General features: G+C 44.8%; 1 protein-coding gene across 2 annotated transcripts in view; it reads left to right on the top strand.

Annotated features, from left to right (window-relative positions):
- galnt1 (UDP-N-acetyl-alpha-D-galactosamine:polypeptide N-acetylgalactosaminyltransferase 1) overlaps positions 1 to 16,216 on the top strand; it is a 45,689-nt gene that overhangs the window by 6,849 nt on the left and 22,624 nt on the right. Inside the window, exons 1-2 of one of the 2 annotated variants that reach the window (XM_047050133.1) lie at positions 3,850 to 3,891; positions 6,476 to 6,587. The gene's annotated coding sequence lies outside the window, so the exon portion shown is untranslated. Of the gene's footprint in view, positions 1 to 3,849; positions 3,892 to 6,475; positions 6,588 to 16,216 lie in introns of those variants that run through there. The other variant, XM_047050132.1, reaches the window with a different exon arrangement.

The raw sequence follows: 16,216 nt of genomic DNA, 5'->3' as shown, positions 1-16,216 counted from the left end.
ACTGGCTGCCTAGCTGGTTTAGAGTCATCCATCTCTGGATGTTATCTAGAACCCTGCCTCTGTTTGCTGCCGTACTAGCCTGGCTACCAGCTAAACTTAGCCCCCACCAATTTTTTTTGTGTCGGTCTGGAGTTGCTCGGTACGGGAAAAACTAATGCCCGAACAAGAGCTGTTCGAACCAATCCAATTGTCAGGGCGGGCTTTATAAAATGATGGACAGATGATCAACAGTAACGTAACCAACCACGTCACCAAAGAGCGCTTGGGTTGAATTTGTTTTCAACAAACAACATATTACGCTGCTCTGATTGGTTGTAGGTCTATCCAATTTAGCGAAGAGGCATTTTTTTCCGGGTTCGGTTGAAACACGCCCCATAGTCACAGCCCAACGGAGCGGTTTCAGACTCATATTCTGACTAGAATTATGAGTATGACAACGTCAGGCTACTGCCGTACAGCTTCCCCACCCAGTGTGTGGGGGTACTTTCTCTGAGAGAAGTTGTCTAACCCGGCTGTTACAGCAGATACAACATATCTACCCTCACTGCTGGTGGACTGCAGAACAACGGGGCCCATTGTGCTTGTGTGTCAGTGTGTGTCTGTGTGTCAGTGTGTGTCTGTGTTTTTTAAGCCATCAGAAATCCATTCTGTGTGCCACAAATGTCAGACTCGCTCTGTGTACGTTGTGTTTGGGAGGCGCAGAGGGCACGGTGTGTGTGTGCGTGCGTGGGTGTGTGTGCGTGCGTGCGTGTGCGTGTGTGTGCGTGCGTGCGTGTGTGTGCGTGCGTGCAGGCCTACTCGTAATCTGCTCCTTGCTCAGATGTGGGTCAGCAGCCTAAATTTGAGGGCAGAGAGAGAAAGGGGGGTCGGAGAGAGGGGGGGAGGTTGAGAGAGGGGTTAGCGTTAGGTAAAGGGAGAGGGAGAGGAGAACAGAAGAGGGAAGGAGGATGGGGTACATGGAGAAGGAGAGAAGAAAGGATATGAAGGAGGGAGAGAGGAGGGAGGACAGAGGGACAGTTGCTGTCACTGTGAACTGGCTGGAGATCCACAGTCTAACAACCTATTAGTCCATTCCGGGCTTAGTATGACACAGCAAGAATGTATTACAAGGGTTAGGGTTAACCCAACATTGATTGTGGCTGATTTAACCTAAAGGTCTATCCACACTAAAACTAGAAACTATAAAATTAATGGAAAAATGTGGATATTTGTTGTCAGTTACAGTTGTCACAGTGTGGGCGCTCCTTCAGTCAAGTCTTGGAGAGAGCTAGAATTAGAAATGACAACTTCCAGAACAATATTTATTGACTAGTCTTTAAATAAAAAGGGTACAAATAGGGGTCAGACAATCGTTTGTTATTGTGTGTGTGTGGAGCTTATGACATGGTGAGAAACAGCTAAATGAAATATTGATACTGTTCTAATGGATGGGTTGTGAAGTGTGTATCTTTCCCTCTGACGTATATATGTCTATGAGGCTGACTGTAGCATAGACATAATGTCTATGGACTGTGACGTATATATGTCTGTGAGGCTGACTGTAGGCCCTGATCCTGTTAGAGAAGGGGGACAGAGCACAGGGGAATATGGCAGCAGGAACAAGACTGTTCAGTGCCAGATGTCGGGGAGGGGGGGGGGGGGTTAGGACTGTGTATGCAGGATACAGACAGGGCGAGTGTGTGTGCGAGTGTGTGTGTTGTCATCAGTGTCATGGCGGTTCCAGTGTCTCTAGCAGCTTGCTTCCTCTGCTCCTCTCTCCGTAAACAGGAAGCACATTTCTCTCTCTGTCCATCTTTCTTATTGTCTCTGTCTCTCTCTCTCTTTATCTCTCTGAGGTCCCCCTTGTCCAATAGGAAGATGGTCATTATTACCAACATATTCCAGGGTCCACCCTCCAGGACAGAACATTGATCTCCCTCTCTCTCCCCTCTCTCTCCCCTCTCTCTCCCCTCTCTCTCCCCTCTCTCCCCTCTCTCTCCCCTCTCTCCCCCCTCTCTCTCCCCTCTCTCCCGTCTTTCTACCCTCTCTCTCCCCTCTCTCTCCCCTCTCTCCCCTCTCTCTCCTCTCTCTCCCCTCTCTCTCCCCTCTCTCCCCCCTCTCTCCCGTCTTTCTACCCTCTCTCTCCCCTCGCTCTCCCCTCTCTCTCCCCTCTCTCTCCCCTCTCTCCCCATCTCCAACCCTCCCTGTATTCCTCTTGCTGTTCCCGATCTCCCTGTTAGACCCCACAGGGAGCTTTCCCAAGATGCCTTGGCAGGATTACTGACTACTGCTCTCCCTCTTTTCTCTCCATCTCTCCCTCTCCATGTTTCTCCTGTGTGTGTGTGTATATATGGTGTGTGTGAGTGTGTGTATGGTGTGTGGGAGAGGCTAGGGTTACTAACACTAACCCTCTAGCTACATACTAGCTCCATATATGCTGTGACATTGTGGTGACTTCCTCATGGGCAGACAGCTGCCTGAGGCACTCCCTCTTGATTCCATGTATCGCTCTCCTGCTTCCTTCTCTCTATTCTCTCTCTCTATTCCTGCTTCCTTCTCTCTATTCTCTCTCTCTATTCCTGCTTTCTTCTCTCTTGCTCTTTCTCACATTCTATCTCTGTCTCCCTCTGGCTAATTGTGTAAAGAGTCCAGTTTGGTATACGTGTTAACCTCTCCCCACCCTCCTCACTTTTATCCAGACTGAATGGAAACCGGCCTATGTGAGGGAGGGATGGAGTGATGGGGGAGGAGAATGGGGAGGGGAGGGTGTGTGTGCTGCTGTGGGAATTCTTTGTTGAGTAGGCAGAAAGTGAGAGGAAAGGAGGCAGAGAAGGATGGATGGAGAGAGTTGGAGGGGGAGAGAGAGGGGTGGCGGAATGGAGAGAGGGATGGGTGGAAGGAGGGAGGGAGCTATGGGTTGAGAGAGGGAGGTAGGAAGTGCTGTCATGGAGACAGAGTGATGTCACAGGGTGAAGGGATGTGTTTGACTCAAACACAGTGAACACACAGCTAAGGTCAGTAAACATTGCCGTGGTTTGGTTTTCGCTCTAATCTTTTTGCCTTCAGTTCAGCTTGGTGCTCATGGCCTAACCCTAACCCTTACCTCTGTGTGTTACTCTGATCCTCATCCCCATGTTAGGGTTCTGTCAGTATGTCATCACTGTGTTGCCGGTCCGCTGGGCTGGGCTGACTGGGCTAGGGTCACCATGCCTGTCTCCATCCATGAGTTGCAATATGTCTGGTTTGTCCCAATGAGTGTGTGTGTGTGTGTGTTGCATGATACAGATCTGTGTCTGTCTCATAGTATAGATCTTCATAGATAGATGTCATACTATAAATCTTCTCTCGCTTGTACTCTTGGGTTAGTATCCTCTGAAACTGTAATTTCTCTCAATACCTAGTGTGTGTGTGTGTGCGTGTGTAGCCATCCCAGTGAGGCTCCTGCATTGCTGCATGGTCTACTACATTACTACATAGTAGCCATGGTGACGCCAGGGATACATACTGCCAGTGTTCTGTTTTTGTTTCTAACTCACACACATTCACACACACATACATACACACACACACATACACACATACATACACACATTCACACACACACATTCACACACATATACATACATACACACACACACACATACACACACAGGCTGGCAGGCTAAAGCCTCTCTATAACAGACTGATGTATTGGCAGTAAGCAACTCACACATACACATATTGACTCTCTGTTGGATTTTTCAGAAGCCGCTGATTAATCCTCTAAAATGAGCAGTGTTGAGAATCTCTGAAGTCGTCTGTCTCTCTCCCTCCCTTGCTGTCCATTTCCTCTATCCCTCTTCCTATAGATAGATGGACAGATGGATAGATGGACAGATGGATAGATGGACAGACAGACGGATAGCTAAATAGGTAGGTCATATTTTCCCTGAACATAGGGTGTTGTTTAGTCTTGTATTTGTCTGCTCCCCAACTCTGAAAGACGTTGAATGACGCGTTTCCTGTCAGAAAGGGAAGTGGACCAGTGTGTGCATGGTAACCTGTGTAGTGACACTGGCGTGTGTGTACGTTTGTGTGTGTGTGTGTCAGGGTTGTTCAGGAAGTGGGTGTGTGTCAGGGTTGCTCAGGAAGTGTGTGTGGGCCTGTAGTGACACAGCGTTCCTCCTCTCTTCTTTCCCTCCGTGGTCAGGTGTTGGCTCGCTGGCTCGTAGAGAGAGAGAGAGAGAGAGAGAGACAGAGACAGAGACAGAGACAGAGACAGAGACAGAGACAGAGACAGAGACAGAGACAGAGACAGACAACTACTGGTATTGTGTCTCATGGTGTTGGGATTCACAACTACAGAAGGCATCTCTTTCTAACTTCCTGTTACTATCGGTAACAGTAGTAATACCGTTAAAACCTTAAGGATACCCATCCCTGGTGTGTGGCTAGTGGGGTAGGAAAGAGTCAGTGGAGGATCATCCTCTTCAGTGACATTTCTTAAAATGATAAATTTTGACATAACATAACATTTTGAAAAGTTACACATTATAGATAAAACAATACTAAATATATTAATATGTCACCGATACATTTATAAAAAATACAAAATATTGACCTGAAGGTCTTCGGTAAGTCAACAACACTGTCTGTGACAGAACCATGGTACATCCTGAGGGTTAGGGTAAGAGGGTTACGGTTACAGCTAGCCTCCATCCTCCTCTGGCTGCATTGACTTCAATACAAAACCTAGCGGCTGGTGGGCCGAACCACCCGTCCATAGACATGCATGGTAAATAATACTACTTCCGGAGGACGTCCTCCCACCAATCAAAGCTTCTGCAGTTTTACATTTAGTCGTTTAGCAGACACTCTTATCCAGAGCGACTTAAAGTAAGTACAGTGACATTCCAAAGAGCATTATTGGGGGTGAAAGACTTTGTGACATTTGTTGTTTAATAGCGACTGAGAGAGGAATAGCTGAGCATTTTAGTAATATTATTCAATTAAAATGAGGTATTCGGTGTTACAAGAGACTTTTGTATTTGCGATTGGTGTTCTGTGACTGAATTAAATTTGCGTTGCCATCATCATTAGCTGCGTGTGCAAGACCAAGCCCTTTTCTCCTCCACCATGACTAACCCTACCGAAAATGTGGATTTTCAAATGAACAATCCTTTTAGTTTCTGGGCTACACGGAATAAGTGAGAATGTTAGACTATAAGTGTTATAAGTATGAATGATCGAGGAGTACTGTACTGCGACCTTAGGAACATTGGGAACAGCAGGTAGCTTATAAATGCCGACATAAGATTCAAGCTTCTGGGGGAAAACCGCATTGACCTAATTTGCCTACCTGGTGATTAATAGAGAGCTATTGGCCGGGTTTCCCACATTCGTTAAGAAGCTCTTAACGCTAAGAGTGTCATAAGAATATTCTAAGGGCGCTCTAGAACGCTCTTAGAACGTTCTTAAGAAGATCTTAGCGTTAAGAGCTTCTTAACGAATCTGGGAAACCCGGCCATTATCTGTATCTTGTTTTTCCTTTTTATAAACAGAGGGTTTTGTTGTGTAAAATTTTCCAGAAAACGTCTCCCTTTTGGCATACAGCTTTGTGCGCCGTTTATTCAAGTAGGCCTGCAAAGACTAACCCTTTTGAACAGAAAACTTAGCAGGGTCCGGAGCGTTTTTTGTCTGGAGCCCTGAATAGTGTGTGTGTTTGTATACTAGTGTGTGTGTGTGTGTGTGTGTTCTAGGGTGGATGTTTGATGTGTACTAGGGTGGATGTTTACTAGGGTGGATGTATACTAGGGTGTGTGTATCTTTGTACAGACTGTAGACTAAGGCCAAATACTCCCCCTTAGTCCTTACCCTTAACCCCTTGCCCTTAGTTTACCCCTAGCCCATGGCCCTCGAAACTGAGGGGTTAGGGTTACCTATCCCTAAGAAATGGGACGCCACTTGGTTATGGGTACGTCATCTAGCACGTATCGATATCTCCAAAGCAAGTAGTGTTATGCACTGATATCAAACGAAATTTGCTGCTAAATGAGTTTACTTAAAACTGTAGACATGCTAGTCAGAGAAATGCGGGACTGTTGTGCAATTCAGCACTGTAACATTAGCGTACCAAACTAGCGAATTTTAGAAACGTTTCAATTAGGAAAATGGTTGCAAATATACATGTACAGGACTGTGTATACCACAAAACAAGACTGTAATAATTTTTTTATCGATTAATAAAGCCGAAAATATTACATTTTTCGTACTCTCTGGATGATCTGGCCGCCATTGTTGCCGGTCGCACAGTATTCACATAGCCCTAGGTTTCAAGTAATCTCCCGATTTTACTTGGTTTTAAGGGGTGTATATCCCTTAGTCTTAGCCCTACCCCTAGCTCAAAAAGAGTATTGGGACACCTCTAGCTCTCACGGGAACGCGCAAAACTAAGGGGGAGGGGTAAGGGGTAAGGGGGAGTATTGGGATTCGGCCTAAACCTTTTATCTATTTCCAGGGAAAATGTTTGATTGACAGACGAAGGAGGAAGTGGGATCTCTAAAGCTCCTCCCCCTGCTGGTGGAGCCCCTGCACATCTGGATCGGAGACCCCTTTTCTCTGCTAAACAGGTACCACATCTCTGCTGCAACTTGGGACTTGTAGTCCTAAGCACTCATGGCTCACTGACAGACTTATAGTCCTATGGTGGACATGTAGGCTAACTCATGTTGAAGCACCTGTCGAGTATTGACCTGTGGGCACAGGCCTAATTGGCAGAGATGTGTTGGTAACTGAGTTTGGTCGATGTGTGTGTGTGTGAGAGTATTTGTGTGTAATTAGTTTGATGTCATTCATTCCATTAGAGTGGCTGAGTGACCTGATGGCCTCTCTGGTGTCTGCATGACGCACTGTGTGTCCATGTGTACGTGCGTGTGTACGTGCGTGTGTATGTGCGTGTGCATGTGTGGTTATGCATTTTGCCAAAGCCCTGAGAGACACACTGTGGCCCAATTAGGAGTTGTTAAAAGAGCAATTATACTGGCGTCATGGAGACTGGGGGGAGCGGGAAGAAAAATAAGCTTTATAAGGGCTGAATGTGTGTGTTTATGGCCTGGTCTGTGTGTGTGTGTGGCCTGGTCTGTGTGTGTGTGTGGCCTGGTCTGTGTGTGTGTGGCCTGGTCTGTGTGTGTGTGTGGCCTGGTCTGTGTGTGTGTGTGTGTGGCCTGGTCTGTGTGTTGGTGGCCTGGTCTGTGTGTGTGTGTGTGTGTGTGGCCTGGTCTGTGTGTGTGTGTGGCCTGGTCTGTGTGTGTGTGTGGCCTGGTCTGTGTGTGTGTGGCCTGGTCTGTGTGTGTGTGTGTGGCCTGGTCTGTGTGTGTGTGGCCTGGTCTGTGTGTGTGTGTGGCCTGGTCTGTGTGTGTGTGGCCTGGTCTGTGTGTGTGTGTGTGGCCTGGTCTGTGTGTGTGTGTGTGGCCTGGTCTGTGTGAGTCTGCGGGTCCCCCCCCACTACATTGGTTTGGCATTGGGTTATGATTGGATATTATATATTGATTTGGGGCTAAAATGCCAGAGTGATTGAAGTGTTTCATTCCTCTATGAACTGGCCCAGCAAGTCTCTACAGTGCGAGTATTTCACTCGCTTTTGCGCCTAAAAATAGGTATGTGCGAACTTGAAAAATAATTTACGAGCACAGTGCGCTTAACTTCCTGCAAATGAGAGCGACGATTCGCAACCAATGGGCCAGAGCCATATAAAAAGAGAGTGACGACACTCTTTGATATCGCCAACACGTGATCACTTGGTTCAAGTAGCTCGCAAAATAAACACTGCTGGCAACCTGTTTGAATGGTTTTTGACGGGACAGATAGCAGCACCATCTCGATTTACTGACATTTTCGGTATATTAACACATTTACATTTATGCATTTAGCAGAGTCTTTTATCCAAAGCGACTTCCAAGAGAGAGCTTTACAAAAGAGCATAGGTCACTGATCATAACAACGAGGTAGTCCCAAACATTGCAAGCTGCCAAAACATGAAGCTAAAAACTAAGTGCCAAAAGGGAAGACCCATAAGAGCATGCAGGTATATTAACACATAATATCAATTGGTTACTGGTGTGTTGTATATGTCTGATACTTTATGTATTACATTAACTTATAACACTAGGCAGCACTATTGTCAAGCAGAGCTAGAAATGGCTATGCTAGCTACCATACTGTAGCTCACACCAGCTTAATTTAAGACAAGAAAGGAGTTTGGTAAATAGAACAGAATATACAAGGCAACCAATTGCATTCAATAAAACATTTTATTATACAATATGTCCAGTGAGAGGGTCTTTTGTTTTTGGTGAGTGGAACTGAAATTCTTGCCGAGCGTCGACAGCTAGCTAGACGATAGGGGACCCCTTAATCTGCAATTCATTGTTGCTAGCTCTAATCAGATGTACTAACGAGGCTAATAAGAGAAGACTTACTTTGTACGCCAACCAACACCAATAACTCGAAATAATTTGACAGACTTTAAACCAACGGACTTCTGGTTATGATACACTTGCTCTCAAGCTACAGTCTGCTAAATCCATAAATGTACAGTAAAGTGTAGGGCTGTCCCCACTCAGTCGATTAGTCGATTTTCTGGTCAATATGCTCTTGGTCGACTAAGATTTTTTCAGTCAAGCTGCCGTATGGCAGTGTGAGATCGATTTACATTTACAAAGTACCGGGTGACTCGAAAAACGTTGAATGCAAACTCTGCCAACAACGGTTTATTTTTCATAGTTCGACGTCGAATAGGATGTAGCCTACCACCTGAAAAACGCAAGTTGGCCCTTACAAAAAAGTTTATTTTGTAAGTATACTTAGTATAAAAGGTATACTATTATCATGTTACTTAAAGTGTACTAACAGTGTACTTATTTATATAGTATTTTTGTACTAAGTAAACTGAATTGGCCCACTTTTTAGGTCATTTAGTACACTTTAAAGTACACTTATAGTGTATTTCAAGGTTTACTTTTGAATACTGTAAAGTAGTCTGTATAGTGCACTTTCAGTTCATCAAGTATACTTCCCAAGGTACTTCAAAGTATACTTTGGAATACTCTAAAGTAACCTGTGTAGTGCACTTTCAGTTAATGAAGTATACTTCCTAAAGAGCCTCAAAGTATACTTTGCAATACTTTCAAGTGCACTTTCAATTAATGTAAGTACCTCAAGAACTAAATGTAATAAATTGAATTTTACTATGATTTACTATTAAATAAAAATGCTTATGGACGGTTATGCTTAAGCATAACCGTTTCATGACTCCAGCTCCTCTCATGAAACGTAACAGTCATTTTAACTCATGGTTACAATGGTAAACCATCACAACAATGACAATTACCTCGCAACAAAACACTACATTCTAAGCAGACACATTTAAAAAACGAAATTCATGAAGTTACATTTGTATTTCAAACAAACGGCAAACTTATCAGCACATTTTTACACTATTTACCGCCTTGCATCATGGGAATTGACTAGCCAATGAGCCACACTATCTTCATTATTTCGCGTCGTTATTTCGTTCTTCAGTCAGTTTGACAGTATAACCTTCAAATTCTCAAGTAGCTTTTTCGTTTTTTTCCCAATAATACTCCAATTGATAATATATATATAAGAGGATAGGGCTTCAGAATGTTTTGGCAGTAATTAAGGTTACAGCTTCAGTAACAAAAAAAGATTCAATGTGCAATGCATACATTTTCATAGACATGAATAATTAGAATGAGATGGATCTAAAAAATGTAACCTATAATGTACTTCAAAATTATTTTGACTGCTTAACTATTTTCTAAGCATACTTCTTAAACGTATATTATAAGTGAACTAAAAGTGTTCTATCCATATTTTAGTATACTTATAGTATACTTTAATATACTTCTTTTTTGTAAGGGGGCCTAGCCCTTCTTCGCTCATGCTAACGCACTGGGTTGAAAAATGAATATGCCTATTATAAGAATCACGTCCAAATCGAATGACATTATCTTCTCCGGCCATGACAACAAAATCTTTCTCTGTTGCACCGTTCCCCACTCAGCTTCTACATAAGTTCGCATGCTGCAAGTTTTCAGGCAGTGATAAGCGCGCTCTGATGATTCGCATGTTAAACAAACAATATTTTGTATTTGTAGTACCTTGTAAGAGATACTGAATACCATCGGCATTCGGTCACAACAGGACTGGTGATACGGGTCTTATTATTAGTAGGCTATGAGCCGCTGAATCTGCAATGTCCAGCAGCCATTGAGTCAGATCGGGAAAATGTTTGTATGTTTTTTTTTTTTCGGAAAAAAAGTGTTTCAAATTTCGATTAATCGATTTTCAGACGTTTTAGTCGAGTCTTGGTCGACCAAAGAAAATATTAGTAGGGGACAGCCCTGGTAAAGTGTTTCTTACGTTACATACTAGACCTACAGTTTAGCTCTAACTGCATTTAGAATCTAACAAGCTATATCTTAGGATAAACTTTAAGTAAACTGGCTATATAAAATATTACTAATGACAATTGATAAGAGGTCCACAAATGTGTTGAAATATGAAAAAAATGCAGTAATTTGATCAAAATACCGGCTAACTTGTTTCGTAAAAGACAACATGAATGGGGTTGAACGTTGGAAAATACAATGTTTGGAACTATAGGTCGCGTATGACACGATTTACTTCCGCATTCTTCGATTACAGTGGAAGTCTATGGAAGTGTCCGAACTGTCTTTTTAAATGGCTATGGGTCTACCTAGCTTTGACTACAGTGGCGATTTTAGACCCTTTTAGGGGTGCTCAAGCAATGTTATCTCAGCACCCCGAAAAATAATAATAACAAAATAAAAATTATTATTGTTTATTATAATTTGATGCTGGTACTTCATGAAGAAAGGGACATCCTTAGTTTTTTCATTCATTCAATATTTTTCATAATAATACATAAATGTATTAATGGTTATCCAGTGAAATTAGGGATTTATATTAGCAAGGGGGTTTAGCACTTTTGCAAAGGCACTGTATTCCTGTCACATCTCATTGGGGGCTGAGCACTCCTAAAGGTCTGATCCTAGAATCGCCCGTTTGACTACCAAGCCTTTTAATCCGTGGCGTGCTTTAATATACATCTATAATGTCCCAGTATTTTAAGAAAATATTATAAACCATATACATGTTTCTTAAAGTAGCCTATTTGTTTTAGTTCTATCAGAGTGAAAGTTGTTAGTTGTCTAACAGCATTAACTGTTAAGTTATGTTTAATAAACAAATACAATAAAATAAAATAAACACTGTGCTCCTAAATGTCTTTGTGTGCTCTTAAATTATTTCATTTAGGAGCACATGTACTCCTTGGGGAAAACATTAGCGTAGCGCCCTGCCCAGGCGTTGTATTGGTCATCCATCTACTTTAAGGCTCTTTCAGCGTCTGTGGGCATTTTTTCTCATGCGTTCTTTTACTCAGTGACTCAACAGAAACACACACTCTCTCTCTCTCCCTCCCTCATTCTCTCATTCTCTCTCTGTCCCTCTCTCTCTCTCTCTCTCTCTCTCTCTCTCTCTCTCTCTCTCTCTGTCTTCATAGAGAGAGGACACACACCCTGTTTCCCTTCAAACTACATAGAGGCTGGTGTGTGTGTGTGTTTGTGTGTGACTTCAGCTCCTTGGCCTTGACGTCTTCCTGTAAAACTTGTTGAGCCTATTCTAGGTCTAGTGACACACACATGCTGTGCTTTGATGTTGGTGTTGTGGCAAAGTTATGTTTTATAGCTCATCAGACTGAATATCTGGCAGGTAATATGAGGTGTTACAAAGCCATTTCCGCACAAACACACACCCACACGCAGACACACACACACCCACACACACACACTCACACACAGACACTCTCACAGGCAGAGTCAGAAGGGAGGTTCCACTCTATAAATTGTAAAACTCTTGTTTCTCTCCGTCTCTAAGCAGTTCTGCCAAGTGGTTGGGCAATCTCTCTATAGAGAGGGATAAAGTCTGTAGAGGAGGATAGGACATAGAGAGGGGGAGCTGGAGGGAGGGGGAGATGGAGAGAGGGAGGGAGGGGGAGAGGGAGGGAGGGAAGGAGGGGGAGAGGGAGGGAGGAAAGGAGGGGGAGAGGGAGGGAGGGAAGGAGGGAGGGAAGGAGGGATGGAAGGAGGGAGGAAGGGAGGGAGAAGAGCGATGTGAAGGGGGAGTTGTGTTCTCGGAGGGAGGTAGTGATGGCAACCGCTCTTGAAAGGAGAGGACGTCACTAAAAGAGAGGGGGGAGGGGAGTGTTCACAGGGAGATTAAAGAAGGTATGGAAGAGTGAGTGGTAAAGGCACAGATAAAATAGTGTTTCTGTGCTGTGTCAGCTTGTTTTTAAACAGACTTAAGTCACAGCATAAAGTTAACACAGCTCCCACTAACAGTGAAATTGAGACACGGAATAAATTAAACACGCAAACACACACACACGCAGAGAGAGAGCCTGAAGCTGGCGTGAGTGGAGAGAGCTCCTGGGTGTCCTCTGCCATGCCTGATTAGAAATGCAGTGTGCAGAGCAGGAAAGCTGAGAGACGCGTGTGTGTGTGTGTACACGTACACGCATGTACATCGACTCTTTGTGCTGTCTCCTCAGTTAAAATCCCTCTCATCTCACATCACCCAGAGAAACCTTCTGATGACCATATGAACAGAAGAGTATGTGTGTGATCATGTGTGTGTTCAAGTTCAAGTCTTTTATTGTCAGGTACACAGAACAACACAAGGTTAGACTGGGCACTGAAATTCTTAGGACAAGACAACGCAAGCACCTGGCATAACATAACATATAAGTACACGGAACACAATTTACATCAATGCTGAGCTTAAATAAGTGAAACTTCCTACATATACAGATAGCAATAAATATCGACTATACTAACCCTAATACTAAAACTTCCTAAATTACAGATAGCAATAGATAGTACACTATACTAACCCTAAATGCACAAGAAACCTGTTCCAACCCTATAACCTATTTTAACCTAAGTGGAGTACAGTACAATAGTGCCACGTCAATGACCATACAGGAGCCTGTTGGCGAGGTACAGTAGTGCAAGTTACTGATAGAGAAACCAGTAGCTGAAAGTGACAGTGTATAAGTGACTAGTGTGCAGAAAAACAATGTCCATATCAGTGTCCATTCAGAAGCCTGATGGCCCTTGGGTAGAAACTGTTGTCCAGTCTGCGTGTGCGCGACCGGATGCTGCGGTAACGCCTGCCAGAAGGCAACGGGGTAAAGAGACTGAAGGATGGGTGGGAACAGTCTCTTAGAATCCTGCCGGCTTTCCTTAGGCAACGTGTGTGGTAGGTGTCCTGTAGGGCTGGGAGCTTCCTGCCGATGATGAACTCAGCAGAACGGACCACACTTCGTAGGGCCTTGCGGTCCCGGTCTATGCAGCTCCCATACCACACTGTAATACAACCAGTCAGAATGCTCTCTATAGTGCATCTGTAAAAGTTAGTGAGGATGACTGAGTCCATACCAAACTTCTTCAGTCTCCTCAGGAAGAAGAGGCGCTTACTGGCCGCTTTGACCACCTTGTCCGTGTGAACAGACCAGGTGAGGTCATTGCTGATGTTCACCCCGAGGAACTTGAAGCAGCTGACGTGTGTGTGAGTGTGTGTGTGTGTTAGGGCTGGGTGATATATTTTTTTATCGATGTAATGACTTTCCTCAATAAAGATATCGTAACATTAATACATTTTCAATAATGTCGATAGAGAATAAATAGGAACAGCAGTCCTTTTAATTTCTGTGATGCAGCAGGATGTTGCAGAGAAATGGTAGCCTACGCTCACTAAAATATACTGACTGAGCACCTCGAGTGGAGTAGCTAATGTTAACCGCGGAAAATGAGTCTTATTGTCAAAAAAAGTGGCAGCGAATAACCATGGCGAGGGAGCAACTTCCAATGAAGAAATTATTGATAAAAAGGGTTTGTCTTCTTCAGTTATTTGGAAGTGGTTTGGCTTTTTGAAATCCAAGATAGAGCAGAGCAATGTTCGGTGCAAATTGTGTAGTAAACAAACAGGTGTCTACCAAGTCTGGTAATACGACAAACCTTTTTTACCACCTGAAGCAGAATCACTTGTTGGAACATGCAGAAAGTGTGAGTTTGCGCCAAGGTATTGATAAAAGTTCAAGTCAAGTATTTTATTTGTCAGGTACACAGAACAACACAAGGTTAGACTGGGCACTGAAAAAGCAAGTTACTTGACCCCAGGTACGTGCTCCCTGGCCGCAAACATTTCTCTCACACTGCTCTGCCTAAACGTTATGCCGAGTGTAGGGAAAAAGTTGAGGAAGAGACTTATTTTGCTACTACTACGGATCTGTGGTCTATCGTCTTAATTATTGTTATCGAATGGAAATATAAATATCTATCGTGATAATTTTTTACCCATATCGCCCAGCCCTAGTGTGTGTGTGTGAGCATGTGTGTGATGTTTGTGGTTAGGTAGCACCAGTCAGGTTACCATGTGGAGGTCAAGTAAGGTCTGTCACATACAGTTGAGTCAGAGAGAGTGGGGGGGAGAGGGAGTCAGAAAGAGAAGGAGAAGAGGAAATCAGAATATAGTAGTAAGATAGAAACTGAGAGAGAGAAAGGTAGAGGGGAGAGAGGAGGGGGAAGAGGAAGGGGGAGAGGAAGGGGGAGAGGAGGGGGGAGAGGAAGGGGGAGAGGAAGGGGGAGAGGAGGGGGGAGAGGAGGGGGGAGCTCTCTGCCCACGCTCCTACACCAACCTGACAAGAACAGGCAGCACAGAGAGAACACAGAGAACACAGGTGTGAGCAACACTCCATCTCAAACACACACACACACACACACACAGACTCACACACACTCTCTGACACACAGACTCTCACAGGACCCAGGGTTACTGGAACAATGCTCCAACATATGGGAGACAATATCAATCACTTTATACTCCTGTGGTTTCTCTACTGTTTTTGTTAACCTCATTTAGAATCTGCACACAAAAACAAAGTGATTCTTTCAGTCATTGTGACAGGGTTTTGCGCAGTGTGTGTGTGTGCGCGCGTGAGTGCACGTGAGTGTGCGTGCGGAGACTCAAAAGAAGAGAAGCTTAATCTTCCTTCATACAGTCAATCACACCTGGACAGACCTGGACAGATCTCCCACTTGGTCCCCAGTCTCTGCAGGGGACATGAGAGAGAAGGTGATCGAGCGAGAGAGGAGAGGGAACACTCAGTCTCTCCCCCCCTCTCCTCCCTTTACTACCCATCTCCTCACCAACTAACTGGGGGGGAGGGGAGGGTGGTGTTTAACATCACACCTACTCCCCAATAAAGTTTCCCCTAGATTAGGTAAACCTGCTCCTCCTTAGTCCTGACACTCAACAGCCATGTTGTCAACAGTTGTCCTCCTCCAAGACACATCTCTCCTCCTCCTCTGAGACACATCTCTCCTCCTCCTCCAAGACACATCTCTCCTCCTCCTCCTCCAAGACACATCTCTCCTCCTCCTCCTCCTCCAAGACACATCTCTCCTCCTCCTCCTCAGAGACACATTCCTCCTCCTCCAAGACACATCTCTCCTCCTCCTCCTCCTCTGAGACACATCTCTCCTCCTCCTCCGAGACATATCTCTCCTCCTCCTCCTCCGAGACACATCTCTCCTCCTCCTGCGAGACACATTCCTCCTCCTCCGAGACACATCTCTCCTCCTCCTCCTCCTCCGAGACACATCTCTCCTCCTCCTCCTCCAAGACACATCTCTCCTCCTCCTCCTCCAAGACACATCTCTCATCCTCCTCCTCCTCCTCCGAGACACATCTCTCCTCCTCCTCCTCCTCCAAGACACATCTCTCCTCCTCCTCCCAGACACATTCCTCCTCCTCCGAGACACATCTCTCCTCCTCCTCCGAGACACATCTCTCCTCCTCCTCCTCCAAGAGGAGGGAGGAGGGGCAGGGGAGAGTGAGTGAGTGAGAAAGGGAAAGCAGAGGGAGAGGGGTGTAGAGGAATTCTAATGTGGTTGTGTCTGACTCTGTCTGCCTGCCAAAGAAAAGCAATTACTACCACACCTCTCTCTGTGTGTTCTGTCTCTCTCTCTCTACCACAGCTCCCCCACCTCTCTGTCTGAGTGTTCTATCTGTCTCTCTACCACAGCTCCCCCACCTCCCTCTCTGTGTTCTGTCTGTCTCTCTCTACCACAGCTCCCCCACCTCTCTCTCT

Source organism: Hypomesus transpacificus, unplaced genomic scaffold (assembly GCF_021917145.1).
Source record: "Hypomesus transpacificus isolate Combined female unplaced genomic scaffold, fHypTra1 scaffold_101, whole genome shotgun sequence".
In the NCBI taxonomy this organism is placed as follows: Eukaryota; Metazoa; Chordata; class Actinopteri; order Osmeriformes; family Osmeridae; genus Hypomesus; species Hypomesus transpacificus.
The sequence above is the reverse complement of the archived record's forward strand: the minus strand, read 5'-3'. Positions and strand labels throughout refer to the sequence as shown.